Below are 8,248 nucleotides of genomic sequence, written 5' to 3'. Positions count from 1 at the left end.
GAACTGATTTGTTGGAAAGGTGGCATCCTATAACGGTGTCACATTGAAAGTCACTGAGCTCTTCAGTTTGGCCCATTCTCCTGCCAATGTTTGTCCATAGAGATTGCATGGCTGTGTGCTTGATTTTATACACCTGTCAGCAATGGATGTGGCTAAAATAGCCGAATCCACTCATTAGAACGGGTGTCCACATACTTTTGGCTATGTTGTGTACATAATTAAGTCTTAATTACCCTGTGCACATGAAGCAAAAAGCGTGGGAGAGCAATTGGTTCACTTTGTCTGTCCGTCTGTCTATCTGTCTACAAATGTCAGTTTATGATCGAGGAACAACTTAATTTCAATTGAATGTAATAATTTGAACACAAATCCGAACATGAATTGGAAAACGAACCTGCAGTTTAGCAGTATTTCGTTTTTGAATTTGGTAAATTGTACGGAATCTCATACAGTCTTCCCAATCACGCATGTGCAGAGGCGAAGTAAGGAAATTTTTTTTTAGTCTGTCTGCCTGTCTGACAGTGAAACAAAATTGAAAATCATTCCAAACAGGAAACTTACTCTTTTTAAGGATGACAAAGGATACAAACAACAGGCACGAATAACGAATTTAATGTGTTAATTAAGGTTGTTTAAAAGACTTGTGCATCAATGGCAGTAAACTTCCGAAAAAAAAACAAACCTGTTTTTTATGCAACCTTTGAAATCTTTATCTTATTTCAATTTAATTATTTACTTGAACACTGAAGAACACATATTGCCTTGTTGGCACTTTCAAAAACCTTCCGTTTTGCACTACTTGGACAAAAGATGGCATTTTATGTCATCTCGACCAATCAAATTTGCCACTCGCAGACCCTCCCTACATGTCCTTTCTTCTCAAGACTGCATGGGGTAAGGTGTTCTCTGAACTCTCTAGTTATTACCTGTGATTCTCTTAAAGCAAGACAAGCACCTGACTCCAAGATAAAGACGAACACCAAATCAACTGAAGTAATCACTGAAGGGCTGTTAAACAAATAAAAGAATGACGCACTGAGGTCACTCATTTCAAACATCATTCACCCATGCCCAGCTGATCTTTTAATTCAAACTTTTGTGATCACTTTAAGTTTATTTTTCAGAAAGAACCTATCGTTAGCAACCTTGTACTCAGACTAGTAAGGCACTATCACAATCTGAAAATTTGCAGATGTACCATTTGAAAAAGAGGAAATGATGGTAAATGGATCACAATTTCATGAAATTAAGTTTTTTTTCTAATTTTTCCTTCTTTGTTTTTCCGACTCATCCTGTCTCAAATCCTCACAGTTAACTTGCTTTTGCTTTTACTCCACCTCCTTGAACGCTTATTACAGCAGCTTGCAGTGCTTCTGTAGAGCAGGCACAGAGGGAGAGATGAACTTCTTCACAATGTTCTCATTCCTCCTGCATGTCTTACCTGTGGATGCCAACCGGCCTCACGCCCCTCACTCACTCACCCTGCACGGCTGCAGATAAAGTAATGGTCCCTGTACGTATGTCTGTGTTTGGACAGCTGCGAAACATTTCGTTGGAGCCAGAAAGTCCAGTCGCCGCCAGTCCATTGAACACTGCTCCCATTCACAGGCCTGGCAGGACTAACAATAAACGGCTCAGGCCCTCATATCTCCCACCTTTCATCCCTTGCCCACCACGGTGCACCTTTTGGCTATGCTGCCATGCTGTGCAGCTAGAAATGTGAGCGTCTGGTCAGCGGCTGGGATTGGAGAGCTACAGAACAAGATCCTGCAGACCTCTATCATCATACACCATGCACCATCCCATGGAAGCTCAATGAGCATGTGGAGTTGGCCCCAAATTTGACAAACCAGCTGGTCATACTTGCCGTTTGTGTCCAACACTGAAAGGGAGACGAACAACTAAAACCCCTCACCCTGAGCAGTCATGGGAATTGAACTCACATCAGCAAAGGCAATGCAACACGACTTTACCCTCTCAGATACTGATCTGCTCCACCTGCAAACCTACAAAACATACAACAAAAACTGTCATAGATTCAATAGTTGTTGTAACACCTGTCTTATGAAGCCAAAATATAATGTATAGGTATCAGCATTATGTAATGTTGACATGAATTGCATCATCAGGGCCAACAACTCTATGTAAATAATCACTAATGTTGGAGTGATATCACCTGCCTTGTATTTATGAAAATTATATGCATTGATGGTCCAGAGCTTACTGGATTATTTGGTTTCTGGCAATCCATCATGACAAGATTGATAGACAGACATATATATGTTTTCCAAAGAATCACCAGAGTATGAAATAACTTTGATAAACACTGTGTCTGCTTTGTAAAAGTGCCAAAAACTTTAACAGCACTTAATTTAACCAGCAGTGCATGTGTAACAAATTAGAGTTATCATCCAGAAATGTACAGAAAGTAATAGGAGTGGCAGAAAACGATAAATGATGAAATAAGAGTCTTTGGCACTAGTCGTGGAGAAGGTGGTGAGGGTAAGGTTGGGCTGGGCTTGGCCTGACCTCACGTCACTAGAAAGCCGACCCCAAGACTCACCAAGGGGGTTGAAGTGAATAGCGTGTTGGGAAGGGTTTGGAAGGCAAAAGTCCACAATAGCAGCAGCAGAGAGTAAGTCTGGCAGTTATGAGAACACATGCCTGGTGCATCTTTTATTTAAACCCTTTAAGACTATCAAACTTAAATTGCGCTTAGTTTCATGAATTGCACTCGCAATTCAAAGGGGTTTGTTTTGGGGGGTTTTCAGGCAGACGAACAAAAAGACAAAGTCGAGTGTTGAGTCCACAAGTGTTGGTGAAGTTTGAAATTGTTAATCTATCTCACGAGGAAGGTTTTACGAAGCAGTTCCATTCATTTGGGAAATCTTTTGCAAAACACTTAGTTGTGATGTAACCAAGTTTGAATGTAAAACGTATATTCGTGCTCCACCCATGTCTTGCCTCATGTATATTCATGTTTTGCCTCATGCATATTTATGCTCCACCCATGTGTCACACCATCTCCGCTGCAAGCCGGTGAGAATGGTGCTGCCCTGTCTGGCAGAAGGTGTGGTTATATGTTGAGAAGGAACGGTTTTTACTGTCGCACGTGGAGTATTTTCAGGTAAAGTAAAAGTTATTTAAACCTCTACGTGTTGGTAAGCTGCCTGGAGCATTCTTTATTTGAAGAATATGAACATGGAAGCCATTCCAGGATAGTAAAAACCTGACCATGTTTGGCTTGCCGCTGGGAGGAAGAAGAGCAGCCATGTCCAGCTAAATTCATATGTGGTCTGTCCGTGGCTCCCAGGTTTCGTCCAACTCTTCCAGGTCTTCGCTCTTGTTGAAGGCCAAATCAAAAGCAGCCGAGGCCAATGAACAGAGCATCCATGGGATGTAAGTTGGATGAAGCTCGATTGCCACTCAAAGTGCAACAGATGCAGCAACGATTAATGGCTGCATAGCAACAGAGTGATCTCGAGCAGCAAAAGCAGCAACAGATGTAGCAGCAATTGAAAGCTATGCAGCAACAGATACATCTCAAACATCTGAAGTGGTTGGAAGAGGCTGCTGTAGCTCAGGCCCATTTTGGAAGCGATGTCTGACACTTTGTGATGGGGAGGATTCGCCAACATTTCAGCAGCTGGATTAGCTACACCTGCGGAGAAGGTGGGAATGCTCTTTGCCAGAAATACCAATCCCTTCCCTATGAAGACTTTGCCGTTGCCGAGGATCCATTCTTCCATTCTTCGCCGCTAACCATTCCCTTCACAATCCATTCTTCGCCGCTATCCATTCCCTATGAAGACAATACTGAAGGTATTCCACCGGTACGTGCTGACCGAGCTACATTGCTCGAACCAATATCATTTCAGACTTTTCACCAGCCATCAACGCTGTAGTACCAGCATCGATGAAGAACTCATCGACATCAAGCGTGTCCAACAGGGTCGTTCTGTCTGCTCAGTATAACATGATGTCAGCTCCTGGTCTATTGTACGCAACTCACCAGACACCAACTAATGCATAACACACAACCTTCGTGTCATCATCCTTCTCCAATGCTACATGTCATGGCTGCACATCGACCCCCAATGTGTTAAAGTTCCCCATTATGAGCTCGTGGGTCACAAACCCAGCTCCGGTTATGACCGCTCGGTATCCCACAGTGTATACTGACCTTATGTCACCGTCCAGTGGGATTACAACCGACAACCAATCGGGTTATTTCTCACCAAATCCAATGTACACCCATGCTGTACCTGCATATGCTGCGAGGATGTACAACACACATCCGGAAACAACATTACCAGTGTCTCGTCATTCACTATTGGGTCGAGAAATCAAGCCATCAATCATGCCAACAGTGATGCCTGTCATGCAGGACTGTGGAAACTATTTGTCTCATCGAGACTTCGTTTCAAATAGCATTTCTGTGTCTGACGATAAGCCTAAGAAATTCAGGACATGGCATACAGCCTTCCAGAACATGATCAGAGGAGTACCACTGGCATCTGATGAACAGCTTAACCTCATGATTCAACATATGGTTGATGGTTCAGAATCCAAAGCACTCCTCGAGCATCTTAACCGAGTCTACATTTCTAACCCCGATGTCGGTTTGGGGCAGGTCTGGAATCGCCTTCAATAAAAATTTGGCAGTGATGAAGCAATTACTCAATCATTGCTAAACTAGCTGCAACTTTTGCTTGAAGTCTCTCCTCATGACAGCAAAACTTTGCAGAAGTTTAGCGACACCATCAAGGAAATAGAGGCCGCCAAAAACGATGGTTCTCTTCCTGGACTTGCAACTTTGGATATATCTCTGTTCCTCAAGCCAATCATAGTGAAGCTTCCACCTGATCTAGGGGATTGTTGGAGGATGGAGGCCTTCAACAATAAAGAAACCCACAATGGTTTCTTTAAGTATGTCACTTCTGGCTTATTTGAAGGATTTAAGTGACTGCTTCTCCATCTTCCCTTGTTCTTTGATCTCAATTCGGATACTTAGGGCTGAGTGATAAGAAAAGGCTTTAATATCCATGGTGTCTTTGAGTGGCAGTTCCTCCTCACTTTCTTCAGCATACTCTGCCTTATCAACTCTTTTCTTCAGTAGCTTTAGCTTTGCCATTAGACTTCCAATGCTGAGATCGGATGAGCACACCAGACTCGAGCTTCCCTTCTGTGGAAGAACCATGATTTGACACCCATCGTCACCTTTATAATAATTTTGCAGACGTGCTAACAGGGCCTGAGATCGGTAAGATGTAACATTTTCCACTCCATGGGCTGTTAGGTAGTGATGGAATTGGCGTCATAATACAATGATAAAGAACACACTGCCATCTTTGAAAAGGGGCTCATCGATGTGTGAAATAAATTGAGTAATTGCAGTATTGAATGGACTATTGTTGCCTGTACTACTCTCATCACATCTTGCACTCGTTAAGTACAAGGACATACAAGCACGGTGGTATCGAAAGTCACCCGCTACCATGTCAATACACTGATTACCATTCCCTTGAAGTTTTGAATGCATTGGCTTATCATTCAGTTCATTTGGTCTTTGCCATGTTGCCTTTTGGAAATCCACAGTTGAAATGAGTAGGTGTCTGTCTCCCTTCATATCGTGCTCTCTTCCACAAATTAAGCACTCTGATTTGTACTTTACACTTGATGTTGAAGCCCTTCTTGTGGGAGCACATAAATGTTCAGTAGAACCAGAGTATTCTGCTGATGAAGTGCTTTCCAGCTTTGCAAGCTGGCTTTTCTTCTGGTGTACTGTTTTGTGGTTAGTGTACTTGGGCCGAAATAAAGGAAGAAACACGGGATTCTTCCCCATAAAGTCAGCCTGACTTTCAAGATCATTCTCAAGTCTGAATGAGACTTCATCCTGTCTGTTCTTGACAGTATACAAGACTGCAGGATAACCATGATTGGTCAGTTTATGCATTTGGCCACTTCCTGCTCCCTTCTGGCAATCAGAGATTGCTGACCCTCACCAGGACTTGTTTTGTGTGGTGTTTGTGTCGTTTTGTGTGGTGTATTTTGTGTGGCGTTTGTGTACTGTTATGTTACATAATTAATAAGAGACAGGCAAGTTGCATAGTCTGTGTGGGGACGATATCTCTTTTGTGACTTGACAACACAGGCTCCATATTTGTCTTAAACTGTCTTTAACATCAATCTTCAAGTCTCCATGATCTGAAAAGGGAAAAAAAAAATGCCTATTAAACCATGAAGCAAAAACAAATGTACATGAACAATGAAGTAAAGGCAAAAAAATATGAAAAAAAGTCAAAAATCGGTGCATGATTTCGGATTTAAATAATTTCAAATGAGTTTTCATAATTTTTTTTTAACACATTTTGTGATTTAATCAGGTCCACGAGTGCCTTCTGTTGGTTGGCATGCATAAAATGATAGCTATAAACACCTACAAAAGTTACAGAACAAAATAACATTTTTCACATTTATAGCAAAATCCGGGTGACGTGCATGCACAAATATGTCCATAATTTCTTTTTGCAACGGTTCTGGCAGAGCAGACCAGTTATTAATCTTACCTTAGAGTCCAACTCACACGAAAAAATATGAACAACAAGAAAAAGAGCAATCAGACAATGCTGACCCTCGCCAGGACTTGTTTGGTGTGGTGTTTGTGTAGTTATGTTGGGTGTATTTTGTGTGACATTTGTGTACTGTTGTGTTACATAATTACTGAGAGACATAATTAGAACTGCCACTTTATAACTGCCAGTGATGACCTGGTACCAAGACGTCCCACTTTGATGCAACCCCGCTTTGATCGGAAACCTGACCCTGACCCATGACGTTTTTTATTGTTATTCAATTGAATTCAGAATGGGATTGAAATAAATTTAATTCAAATCAAATGGAAGACCAAAGAGGTACAGTCCTGCATTGGAGTAATCAGAAGGAACTCAAACAAGCAAAAAGAAAAGATGAAGTCATCAGGAGGATCCTGGATAGGATTTGCATTTCAGCTGCTACTCATCGACCCTCAAACCAATCCAGGCACAGCCAAGTGGACCTTATTCAAAAAAAAATGAAAATAAAATAACCCTCATCAAAAAATTAAATAATTCTGGCTGCCAGACCATATGTCCCATCAAGTTGAGATTTAAAACATGTAATCCCCATCACTACAAGACCACAATTTCGACATTTCACATCAGTTGATTAGGCAGTTCCAGAGAAAACATTATTTAATATTTTTCTTAAATCCAATGTGGCTGCCAAACCATGTGACATCAATTATTCCTTAACAACTTTGTACATGCATGCCTTGGGGAACATTTATGTGAAGTTTCCCCTCGATCATCTGTCCACCTGTTCTGGAGAAGAAGATTTTTTATATGTTTTAAGGTGAATCCAAGATGGCTGCCAAACCATGTGACCTATGATGTCATATGTGTGACCCTTTTGTTCCTCATGGATAGGTGGTCATATGTGTAAAGTTTCCCCTCGATCTGTTCAGCCATTTCAGACAAGATTTTTGAATGTTTTTTTTAAATGTAAAAAAACAATATGGCTGCCGAATCACATGACTGATTACATCATCAAAATGTTTTTGTGGACCATTTCATCCATTTTTATTTGTGGACCATTTATATTTAATATTTTTCATGACCCTCAAAAATTTTCATACTGACCGAATGTAGCGTTCTACATTTGCAATCATGATGTTATAACGAAGGCACCTATGACGTCATAAAAAAAATATATTTTCCAGTTTTCAAAAAACTCAAAATTTTCCAGAGAAGCATACCCCCGGACCTCCCTCAGAAAATCTCCTTTTTCCTTTTTTTCAAAAGTTCTGCAGTTTCACCCATGACTGTGGTACTCCAGATAGAGGGATGATACAGGGAACAAGCTCAAATGAGCTAAGATCCTCATCCTCTTAATGATGACGTCATAAAAACGAATATGATGTCATAGTGATGCATCATATGTGCGGTAATTTATCTCTGCTAATGCCCTGTTCGATTTCAGCAAACAGAATTCAAAAACCTTGCCGAGTTTCGGAGATAATTTTTTAGGCGATTTCCATTAGCGGAGATATTTTGACATCATAACTTTTTTCTATGAGGAATTTTCAAAATCGGAGATGGTTACTGTCTGCGCAGGGTATTTTTACATATATATGCCAAGTTTCAGGAAGTTTCGATGAAAACTGTAGGCTATGAAACAAAAAGTCCACAAGAAGAAGATGAGAGAACAA

The 8,248-nt window shown here is 41.0% G+C and overlaps 1 pseudogene; it reads right to left on the bottom strand.

Annotated features, from left to right (window-relative positions):
- Positions 1 to 4,867: 4,867 nt before the first annotated feature.
- On the bottom strand, positions 4,868 to 6,967 carry LOC147035039 (uncharacterized; annotated as a pseudogene).
- Positions 6,968 to 8,248: the final 1,281 nt, after the last annotated feature.

The sequence above is a fragment of the Eptatretus burgeri genome, chromosome 1 (genome assembly GCF_056783735.1).
Source record: "Eptatretus burgeri isolate ZD-2024b chromosome 1, Ebu_testis_v1, whole genome shotgun sequence".
Classification (NCBI taxonomy): Eukaryota; Metazoa; Chordata; class Myxini; order Myxiniformes; family Myxinidae; genus Eptatretus; species Eptatretus burgeri.
This window is presented reverse-complemented; position numbering and strand designations above follow the sequence as displayed.